Below are 12,166 nucleotides of genomic sequence, written 5' to 3'. Positions count from 1 at the left end.
GTGTGTGTGTATGTCTCTCTCTCGTTCTGTGTGTGTGTGTGTGTGTGTGTGTGTGTGTGTGTGTGTGTGTGTGTGTGTGTGTGTGTATGTGTGTGTGTGTGTGTGTGTGTCTCTCTCTCGTTCTGTCTGTGTGTGTGTGTCTCCCTCTCCCCCTCTCCCTCCCCCCCCTCCCTCATCCCTCCATCCTCAGAGCAGGAAGAAGTTTGAGAGGGAGTGCCGCAAGGCGGAGAAGTGCCAGCTGGGCTACGAGCGACTCGGCAACGACGCTAACGCCACCAAGGCGGAAGTGGAGAAGGTCACGCTAACACGCTAATGTGCTATATGCTACAGGCTATGGGTTTTCTCATGTAAATGCTACATGCTACGTGCTACGAGGCCCTTCATCCCCCCTTTTCTCCTCTTCCCAGGTGATCCAGAAAACCCCCACCACAAACAAAACTTCCCCTCTCCTCTCTCCCCCCTTCTCCTCCCCCCTCTCTCCTCCTTTCTCTCTCCTCCCCCCCTCTCCTCTCCCTCTCCTCCACCTCCTCCTCTTCCCAGGTGACCCAGACTCGACCTCCTACGGGAACCCCCCCCCCCCCCCCACGAATAAAACTTGTCCCCCCCTCCTTTCTCCTCCCCCCTCTCCCTCTCTCCCCCCCTTATCCTTCCCCCTTTCTTCTCCTCTCCTCTCCTCTCCTTGACCTATAATAAATTACATATAGTAGCATTAGCCTTAGCATGTTTGCATCAGGGTTAGTGTGTGTCGGTGTGCCCAGCTGCTGTCCTTCAACATGCATGTTAGCATTGCCCTATGGCCCTTCCCATGTTAGCATGTTAGCGTTTGCATGTGTATGTCGGTGTACGTGTGTGTGTGTGTGTCTCTCTCTCTCAACGTGTGTGTGTGTGTGTTATGCTAATACTAATCTGTGTGTGCATGTGAATGGTCATTGTGTATGTGAATGGTCATTAGCCATTGTTGGCTAATGCCAACATGCTAAGGCTAACGGGCTAATGTGTGTGTGTCTAATCTGGTGGTGCAACGGGTCGTGTGGCAATTCAGCATTAGCATGCTAACATCCCTCCCTGGGGCATGTTGGCGTTAGCTAACGTGCTAACATGTGAATGGCCATAGGTCGATGCTAATGCTAATGTGTTATTGTGCTAGAACCTCCAGGACATGGAGGAGCTGCGGACGGTGAAGCTGGCCGAGGCGTACCGCTCCTTGGGGAAGGTGGAGCGCCGGGTCCTGCCCATCGTGGAGAAGTGCCTGGAGGGCATGGTGGCCAAAGCGGTGGACCAGCGGCGGGTGAGTTAGCATATTAGCAGCGTTGGCCTATGGCCATTCCCATAGTAGCATATTAGCATGTTACCATTCACTCTCTCATCCATCCCTTCTCCCTCCCTCCCTCCATATTAGCATCCTAAGCCCACTAGCGCTAACGGCTAACATGCTAACGCTAACCCTCCATCCCAGGACTCTCTATATATATATATGCCTAATATGCTAATGCTAACATGTTACCGCTAACACGTTAATGCTAATATGCTCACGCTAATAGGTGAACGGTAATAGGTCAATGGCCAACATGTTAATGCTAACATGCATTTCCCCTATGATGGTTTACCTGTTACCGCTAACACGTTAGCCTAACATGCTAACACGCTAACGCCTCCTGGACTCGGCCATCGTCATCGAGTCCTTCAAGTCGGGCTTCGACCCCCCCGGTGACTTCCCCTTCGAGGACTACAGCCACCATCACACAACCTCCACAACCTCCAGGACGGCTCCGACACGGCCCTCTCCACCCCCAAATCGGACTCCCTTTCTGGGAGAGAGAGGGGGTCACCCTGGAGGTCCCTTCCCTGGGGAAAGCCAAGAACAAGCTGTGGCTGTTTGGGAAGAAGCCCAAGGTGAGAGAGATGGGGCTAATGGGCGCTAATGCTAATGGAGATTTGGGTGGGGTGGTGCTAGCATGCTAGCGTGCTAAGACAGAGAGAGAGACACACACCGACTGGTAGGTTTTTCGATGGTCGTTGTCCTAACTGTGTGTGCGTGTGTGTGTGTGTGTGTGTGTGTTTGTCTCTCTCTCTGTGTGTGTGTGTGTCTGTCTCTGTGTGTGTGTGTGTGTGTGTGTGTGTGTTTGTCTCTGTGTGTGTGTGTCTTTCTCTCTGTGTGTGTGTGTGTCTCTCTCTGTCTGTTTGTGTGTTTGTGTGTGTGTGTGTGTGTGTGTGTGTGTGTGTGTGTCTGTCTGTCTGTCTGTCTGTCTGTCTGTCTGTCTGTCTGTCTGTCTGTGTGTGTGTGTGTGTGTGTGTGTGTGTGTGTGTGTGTGTGTGTGTATGTATGTATGTAGCCCCCGTCTCTGCAGGACTTCAGTCACCTCCCCCCTGAACAGAGGAGGAAGAGGCTTCAGCAGCGGTTGGACGAGCTGGGGAGAGAGTCACAGAAGGAGGTGGACCAGAGGTAACCGTGTTTTAACCGTGTTTGGACCGTAAACATGACAAAAAAAATAAAAATCACTTGACTGCAACTTGACCACAACCTTAACCTGGGCGTCACTTCACCGTAATGTGACCATAAGTCGACTGTCACTTGACCGTAACGTGACCGTCATGTAAATGTAACTTGATGATAATGTGACCGTCACTCGACCGTAATGCAACCGCAAACTCAACCACAAATGGGACCCCCTCTTCCCTCCCTCCCTCCCCCTTCCTTCCCCCTGAACAGAGGAGGACGAGCTGGGGAGAGAGTTACAGAAGAAGGTCGTTCAAAGGTAACCGTGTTTTAACCGTGTTTTTCGACCGTAAATTGAGTCTTGACCGTAACTCGACCGTAAAGTGACTGTCACTTGACCGTCACTCGACTGCAAACGCGACCCAGAACCGTAACATGACCGTCACTTGACCCTAAATTGAATCTTGACCGTAACTCGACCGCAAACAGACCCCCCCCCTCCCTCTCTCTCCCCCCCCTCAACATCTCTCTCTCCTTCCCTCCCTCCCCCCTCCTCCCCCCCCCCCCCCACAGGGACGCCCTCACCAAGATGACTAACTCTCTCCTCTCTCTCTCTCCCTCATGTAACCCTAACCCTCCCCCCTCCCCTCCCCCCCCCCCACAGGGACGCCCTCACCAAGATGACTAACTCTCTCCTCTCTCTCTCTCCCTCCTCCTGTCCCCCTCCTGGCTGGCTCTCGGAGGTGGAAGGGAAGCACGGTTCCCGTGGCGACAGGTGACCCAGCGACGCCCCACCCCCTGCCCCGCCCCTCACACACACACACACACACACACACACACACACACACGCACACGCACACGCACATACACACACACACACAGTGTGGCAACCTGATGAGGTGTGTGTGGGAGGGAGCTGAGAGGAATGTAGGGTGGAGCATTACTCTCTCTCACGCACACGCACACGCACACGCACACACACACACACACACACACACACACACACACACACACACACACACACACACACACACACACCACTCCCCGACAGTTACAGAGACACAGAACAAGGAAGTTTTCACGCCCACAAGCACAAACACTTCTAGGAAAACAAAACTTACAGAACTTAAGTTTTTTCAAAACTTATCTCTGACACTCTGCTGCTCAGTCTGGTCGTGTGTGCAGCAAAATGGCAGAGAGCATGGACTCTATTAGAAAAAACAAAACATACAGTAAACCAACTGATTGACTCTTCACAGAGGAGAGTATTCAACACTCACACAGTCTGTCTGTCAGTCTTACAGCTCTGCTGGTTGGTCAATAGTGACCTGTGTAAAGACTGTTGACTAGTCTAGACAGTCATTATTATCTATTATTATCTAGGGCCTCATGTAGTTGAACCTACTAGATCACAGTCAGCTGGACATAACCAGGTGGAGGCTTCCTTAACAGGCTGGTCACAAACAGTTGGCTAGCATAGTATTTTACGGTTCAATCATTCTGTGACGCGACACAAAGGCATGTGAGTTCATCCTAATCATATTAGACGGTGAAAAACAATGAAAAACATCAACTTACGGTTGTGATCTGTCTCCCACCTCAGTGCTCAGCTCTGCTCTCTGTCTGACTCCTCACTGATGCAGCTCTCTCCCCTGAATGAACTAGTTTGTCCACATTGTGTCACCTTTTGGGGCATGGATACTGTATGGGTGTGTGTGTGTGGGTGTGTGTGAGAGTAATGCTGTCAGACCAGTCCACCCTCCGTTCCTCTCAGCTCCCTCCCACACACACCTCATCATGTTACCACACAGTGTGTGTATGTGTGTGTGTGTGTGTGTGTGTGAGAGAGAGTGTGTGTGTGCGTGCTTGTGTATGTGCGTGCGTGTGTGTTCGTGTGTGTGTGTGTAAGACTGTGTGTGTGTGTGTCTGTGTGAGACTGTGTGTGTGTGTGTGTCTGTGTGAGACTGTGTGTGTGTGTGTATGTGTGTGTCTGTGTGAGACTCTGTGTGTGTGTGTGTGTGTGTGCGTGTGTGTGTCTGTGAGAGAGTGTTTGTGTATGTCTGTGATAATGTGTGCGTGTGTGCGTGTGTGCGTGTATACTGTATGTGTGTGTGTGTGTGTGTGTGTGTTGTGTCTCAGTTGTGTCTAGGGTAAAAGGGAAGTGCGTAACAGATTTAACCAACTGAAGGCAGGAATCTTGAGCGCGTTGGTGTGAAATAAAGGAGACCAGACAAGGATGGAGTGAACTCAAATAGTGGTATATTGTAAATAACAGGGGGGGGGGCGGGTGTACAGGCAGTGTACACACAACACAACAGACACACACAACACTAGCAGCCCACAGGCCAAGGGGACACGGGTGTTGCCAAAGAAAAGAAAGTAACACAAATCTAGGAGAGTTAGGAGAGGCTACTAACTGACCCTCACTAAACATCCACAACTCAAAATACTGCCTCCCTGACTACCTAAACTACTCTAACCAAGGACATCAAAATGTACATGGTTGGCAACCACCCCTTTCCTAGTGTATCTAGACAACAGTTCCACCTACGTGTGAGAGTGTAGAGGCCTCTGTCTTACCTGCCCCGGGGCCTGGACCATACACACATCTACTACACACACACAATCAAGGTAGGGGGAAACAAGTGTCAGTGGGGCTAAGAACATCAACGTGTCACAACACAGCTTGAGCTCATGAAGAGAGCAGCTCACATGTTGCCACACAGTGTGTGTGTGTGTGTGTGTGTGTGTGTGGTTGTGTGTGTGTGGTTGTGGTTGTACGGTGGTCTGTCTCCCACCTCAGTGCTCAGCTCTGCTCTCTGTCTGGCTCCTCACTGATGCAGCTCTCCCCTGGATGAACTAGTTTGTCCACATTGTGTCACCTTCTGGGGCACGGATGCACCTCCTACATCAACTTCTCTCCAGTTGGTATTTTGTTGATGACGATCAAACATATTTCAGACACTCTTCTTCCTTGTATGAACCTGTTTGTTCACATTGGATCACCTGATGACGCACATATGGGGCACAGATTCACCTGCTGGAGTGTGCGTGTGTGTGTGTGTGTGTGTGTGTGTGTGTGTGTGTGTGTGTGAAAGAGTGTGCGTGTGTGTCTATATGAGACTTAGGGCTTAGGGTTAGGGTCAGGGTTAGGGTTAGTGTCGTAGCCATTTTGATATTTTGACATTAATATGCATAATCATGCCCTTAAGAATAATATTCTTATATATATATATAAATATATATATTAATATTAATATATAGTTGTTCTATAATTATTCTTTGGTACGATTTTGAATGTATATGACTGTTTACTCTTAGTTTTATGGTAAAGATGGAATATACGTCACTGGTAGGCCTTTGGGTTGAATGGGAATTATTTTTCGAAAGAAAGTGTCGGAAGTGTGTTTGAAAGGGACCACCTGTTCACTCGATCCACGGCCTTAATTTGGATTTTAAGAAACTTTGGATGGCCGCTACAGTGTGTGTGTGTGTGTGTGTGTGTGTGTGTGTGTGAGAGTAATGCTCCACCCTACATTCCACAGCAGAGTGTCAGAGATATTGTACGTTTTGTTTTCCTAGAAGTGTTTGTGCTTGCGGGCGGGAACATTTCCTTGTTCTGTGTCTCTGTCACTGTCGGGGGAGTGGTGTGTGTGTGCATGTGTGTGTGTGTGTGTGTGTGTGTGTGTGTGTGTGTGTGCATGCATGTATGTGTGTGTGAGAGTAATGCTCCACCCTACATTCCTCCCAGCTCCCTCTCATGCTCCTCCTTGTCTCCCTCCCTCCTTCCCTCTCTCTCTCGCCACTCAACGTCAAAACACATCAAAACAATGTCTCTCTCTCTCTCTCTCTCTCCCCCTCCGTCCCTCCCTCCCCCCCTCCCCTCCTTCTCTCTGTCTCTCTCTTTCTCCTCCCCTCCTCTCCTCCCTCTCCCCCTCTCAACCCCCTCCCTCCTTCCCTCCTCTCCTCCCTCTCCCCCCCCTCCCTCTCTCCCCCCTCTCCCTCTGTCTCCTCCTTTCCTCCCCCCCTCCCTCTCCTCCTTCTCACCCTCCCTCCTTCCCTCTCTCTCTCTCTCAGTCAGAAAAAAACAACACAACAACGTAATAACGCACACACACACACACACACACACACACACTCTTTTAGCAGACAGCTTTTTTACCAGACAGCTCACACATATACGCAATATCTTACAAGTACACACGTACACAAGTACACATGTACATCCGAAAAGAAAGAAAACACACACACACACACAGCATGCACGCCACACACACACACACACAGCATGCACGCCACACACACACACACACACATACACACACACATACACACACACGCACGCCACGCACACACGCACGCACACACATACACGCCACACACACACACACACACACACACACACACACACACACACACACGCGCCCCCCCCCCCCCAACACACATACACACACACACACACACACACACAGTGACTGTCAGAGTCAGGGTCAGAGATCAGTCCATCCACCCAGATCAGTCCAGATCAGTCCAGGGTGTATGCTGTGTTTAGGTGCTTGTGCAACGCAGGGGAGGACTCCTGGGTCTGCGGTTGTTGGGCAGTCATGAGGGGCGGTTCTGTAAAGAATAAAAGGTTTGAGTACGCGGCTAACACATTGGTACTTGTAGTGTATTTTGCTCTGACCAGAAGAAGGCCTGATGTGTTATGAATAAGCATACAGTGTTGTGCCCAATGGAAGATGCAGCATGCAGTTGGCCACTGTAGATTGAGGAGACGGTACGGGATGGTACGGGAGAGATAGTGCTGGGAATAGCTTTATTTGGTTAAGGCTATGAACATCACCACCGTATAGGTTGAAAATGTCTAGAATAATGAAGACCTGGGAATTCCATGCCCAAATCTGGAAGATAGTACATGCTGTTCTGTAAGATAAGGCATGCTGTACTGTATATAAGACTGAACAGCTAGACTAGAAGGGTGTGTGTGTGTGTGAGAGAGTGTGTGCGTGTGTGCGCGTGTGTCTGTGTGAGACTGTGCGTGTGTGCGTGTGTCTGTGTGTGTGTGTGTGAGACTGTGTGTGTGTAAGTGTGTGTGTGTGTGTGTGTTAGAGTGTGTGTGTGTGTGTGTGTGTGTGTGCGTGTGTGTGCGTGTGTTTCTTCCCCTCTGGAATGAAAAACACTCCAGAAACTCTACTGCCCTCTCCTGTCTGTTGTGTGTAATTGTAATTGCTGTGTGTTTAAAACCTTTAAAAACTCCCCAAACTCTGCAATTGAAAGCACCCACACGCCACAAATGTAATCTAAGTACCTATAATATAACATTGGTAAATTTTTACATTTACTGAAAGCTGTTTCCTCCAAAAAACACATATACAGATTTGCAAAAGCAGGGGCACATTTTTTGCCCATGGCCGTTCCGTGAATCTGGAGGTAATGTTTATTGTTGAATTCAAAATCATTTCTCCTTCAACTCAACTCCAATAAATCTAAAATGGCATTATCTGGGCGGGTAGGGTCATTATCTGGGCGGGTAGGGTCAGGGTCAGGGTCAGGGTCAGGGTCAGGGTCAGGGTAGGGTCAGGGAATTTATTAAATACAATCCCAACAGCCTGTAAACCCAGAGTCGTCTCCATGTTGGTAGAAAAATAATTGATGTCTATTGTAAATTAAAAGGCCTCTCTCTGTGTTTTTAGACCCTTCAACTTCTGTATGAAATCATAAGTGTCTTTTCCATAACTTTTATGTTTCTGTGAGAGAGGGTTAATAAAGAAGTCAATCAATTCTGCAACTCGGTACGATTCTGAGCCACAGTCACTCACCGCCGGCCGACCGCATGGAACCTCGAAGGGAACAGTCCACTTTTCTGGAGCTTTACGGACGTTGGGAAGTAGATCAAATCATCTTGGTCTGGGTGTATCTGGACCTAACAGATAAGACATTTGTTTAATTGTAATCAAATTGGTTTGATATAACCCAATCACTATGCCCTTAATCATATCCTGAGTTTCTGATTGGATGGAGTGAGGTAATGAAGCATTATGGTTCTCATTACTAAGCTGTCTGTTAGCCTCTAAAAGATAACGGGCTCTGTCCATAATCACAATCTGAGACCCTTTGTCTGCTGGTTTTATTACAATGGTCTGATTTCCACTCAACTGCTGGAGAGCATGTCATTGTTGTTTGGTTAGATTCAAATTTGTGGCTGGTTTGGGCCTATGTTTTAAGAAAGAATTCAAATCATTCCTAGTAAGAGATTGTATTGAACCAGAGACTGATTCTAATTTGGGATCCCAGGTAGAGGGATTTGTGAAAGATATATGAGGGAAATCAGTCTCATAATTAAAATGATCTAATCATTTTTAGGGTTAGGGTCAGGGTCAGGTTCAGGGTCAGGGATAGGGTCAGGGTTAGGCTCAGGGTCAGGGATAGGGTTAAGGACAAGGTTAGGGTTAGGGTTAGGGTTAGGATTAGGGTTAGGGTCAGGGAGAGGGTTAGGGTCAGGGTTAGGGTTAGCGTTAGGGTTAGAGTTTGGGTCAGTGTCAGGGACAAGGTTAGGGTTAGGGTTATAGTCAGAGTTAGAGTTAGGGTCAGGGTCAGGGTCAGGGTTAGGGACAGGGACAGGGTCAGGGTTAGGGTTAGGGTTAGAGTTTGGGTCAGGGTCAGGGTCAGGGTCAGAGTCAGAGTCAGAGTCAGAGGTAGGGTTAGGGTCAGGGTCAGTCAGGGTTAGGGTTAGAGTTTGGGTCAGGGTCAGGGTCAGGGTTAGAGTTAGGGTCAGGGTCAGAGTTAGGGTCAGGGTCAGGGTCAGGGTTAGGGTCAGGGTCAGAGTCAGGGTCAGGGTCAGGGTCAGGGTTTTGGTTAGAGTTAGAGTTAGGGTTAGGGTCAGAGTCAGGGTCAGAGTTAGAGTTAGGGTTAGAGTCAGGGTTAGGGTTAGGGTTAGAGTTAGAGTTAGGGTTAGGGTTAGAGTTAGGGTCAGGGTCAGGGTTAACTCGTCTCCTAGGCCTGTCTGCACATCTGGGTTGTCATGACGTTGCTAAGGGAAGTGTTAACACCGGAAAGAAAACGTCCCCTTTGGTTTCCACTGATGTTCTATTATACTAATGTTCTATTACACTGTTCTATTACACTAATGTTCTATTACACTGTTCTATTACACTAATGTTCTATTACACTAATGTTCTATTATACTAATGTTCTATTACACTAATGTTCTATTACACTGATGTTCTATTACACTGTTCTATTATACTGTTCTATTACACTGTTCTATTACACTAATGTTCTATTACACTGTTCTATTACACTAATGTTCTATTACACTGTTCTATTATACTAATGTTCTATTACACTGTTCTATTACACTGTTCTACTACACTAATGTTCTATTACACTGTTCTATTACACTAATGTTCTATTACACTGTTCTATTACACTAATGTTATATTATACTAATGTTCTATTACACTGTTCTATTACACTAATGTTCTATTACACTAATGTTCTATTACACTAATGTTCTATTACACTAACGTTCCATTACATTGTTCTATTACACTGTTCTATTACACTAACATTCCATTACACTGTTCTATTACACTAATGTTCTATTACACTGTTCTATTACAATGATGTTCTATTACACTAATGTTCTATTATACTAATGTTCTATTACACTGATGTTCCATTATACTAATGTTCTATTACACTGTTCTATTACACTGTTCTATTACACTAATGTTCTATTACACTAATGTTCTATTACACTCTTCTATTACACTAATGTTCTATTACACTAATGTTCTATTACACTGTTCTATTACACTGATGTTCTATTACACTAATGTTCTATTACACTAATGTTCTATTACACTGTTCTATTATACTAATGTTCTATTACACTGTTCTATTACACTAATGCTCTACTACACTGTTTTATTACACTAATGTTCTATTACACTGATGTTCTATTACACTGTTCTATTACACTAATGTTCTATTACACTGTTCTATTACACTAATGTTCTATTACACTAATGTTCTATTACACTGATGTTCTATTACACTAATGTTCTATTACACTAATGTTCTATTACACTGTTCTATTACACTAATGTTCTATTACACTAATGTTCTATTACACTAATGTTCTATTACACTGATGTTCTATTACACTAATGCTCTATTACACTGATGTTCTATTACACTGATGTTCTATTACACTGATGTTCTATTACACTGTTCCATTATAAAAGATCTGTGATGTTATAAAGAATATTTCAGGTTCAAATTCTGTGTTATTAGGATACAGTGGAAAGAGAGGGAACCAAGACAGACAGTGAAACCAAGTAACAGTTTTCCTTCCTTCTGAAACCTGACACCTCCTCAGAATTGTAGTGATTTCATTGGATCAGAGATCCGTTGTTGTCGTGACTACCTTGAGGGTGGCGGGGGCATCAACTGTGGGAAATAAACCAACCTTAATAAACTACTACTCATCAACGGTGTGTTTTTGCCAGACAACTATTGTACATTTCTGAACGAGAATGGGCATCCAATATGATCAAATGGCCAGCTCACATCTATCTGCCTTTTGATGTGAAGTTGAACACACACATACTCCAACCACACACACCACACACACACACACCCTATGGCTTATGTGAAGTTGTCAACCCACCCAGAAGGGCAAAATACATGCTTGTTGCTAACTGGCTGGATTCTAATCTCTCTGTTGTTGTAATACTAGTACATGACCACCAGGTGGTGCCCCCATCTGAGGGTTAGAAGTCTGGGGATAGAGGTCTGGGGGACAGAGGTCTGGGGGACAGAGGTCTGGGGGCTAGGGGTCTGGGGGTTATGGGTCTGGGGGCTAGGGGTCTGGGGGCTAGAGGTCTGGGGGCTAGGGGTCTGGGGGTTATGGGTCTGGGGGTTATGGGTCTGGGGGCTAGAGGTCTGGGGGCTAGGGGTCTGGGGGCTACGGGTCTGGGGGTCAGAGGTACTGCAGGGGACAGGTGAAGTCTTCTCATGAGAGCCATGCCTCCCATGGCAGGGAGCGGTACTGCAGGGGACAGGTGACGTCTTCTCATGAGAGCCATGCCTCCCATGGCAGGGAGCAGTACTGCAGGGGACAGGTGAAGTCTTCTCATGAGAGCCATGCCTCCCATGGCAGGGAGCGGTACTGCAGGGGACAGGTGACATCTTCTCATGAGAGCCATGCCTCCCATGGCAGGGAGCGGTACTGCAGGGGACAGGTGAAGTCTTCTCATGAGAGCCAAGCCTCCCATGGCAGGGAGCGGTACTGCAGGGGACAGGTGACGTCTTCTCATGAGAGCCATGCCTCCCATGGCAGGGAGCGGTACTGCAGGGGACAGGTGAAGTCTTCTCATGAGAGCCATGCCTCCCATGGCAGGGAGCGGTACTGCAGTGGACAGGTGAAGTCTTCTCATGAGAGCCATGCCTCCCATGGCAGGGAGAGGTACTGCAGGAGACAGGTGAAGTCTTCTCATGAGAGCCATGCCTCCCATGGCAGGGAGAGGTACTGCAGGAGACAGGTGAAGTCTTCTCATGAGAGCCACGCCTCCCATGGCAGGGAGCGGTACTGCAGGGGACAGGTGAAGTCTTCTCATGAGAGCCACGCCTCCCATGGCAGGGAGCGGTACTGCAGGGGACAGGTGAAGTCTTCTCATGAGAGCCACGCCTCCCATGGCAGGGAGCGGTACTGCAGGGGACAGG

The 12,166-nt window shown here is 47.7% G+C and overlaps 1 protein-coding gene across 1 annotated transcript in view; it reads right to left on the bottom strand.

The window, feature by feature from the left end:
• LOC310823891 (uncharacterized protein) overlaps positions 1-4,046 on the bottom strand; it is a 26,515-nt gene extending 22,469 nt beyond the window's left edge. Inside the window, exons 1-2 of the mRNA XM_083696821.1 lie at positions 4,016-4,046; positions 3,559-3,645 (exon numbers count right to left, since the gene is read on the bottom strand). The gene's annotated coding sequence lies outside the window, so the exon portion shown is untranslated. The remainder of the gene's footprint in view (positions 1-3,558; positions 3,646-4,015) is intronic.
• Between the last annotated feature and the right edge of the window lie 8,120 nt (positions 4,047-12,166).

Source organism: Argentina silus (assembly GCF_951799395.1).
Source record: "Argentina silus genome assembly, chromosome: Y".
Classification (NCBI taxonomy): domain Eukaryota; kingdom Metazoa; phylum Chordata; class Actinopteri; order Argentiniformes; family Argentinidae; genus Argentina; species Argentina silus.
The sequence above is the reverse complement of the archived record's forward strand: the minus strand, read 5'-3'. Positions and strand labels throughout refer to the sequence as shown.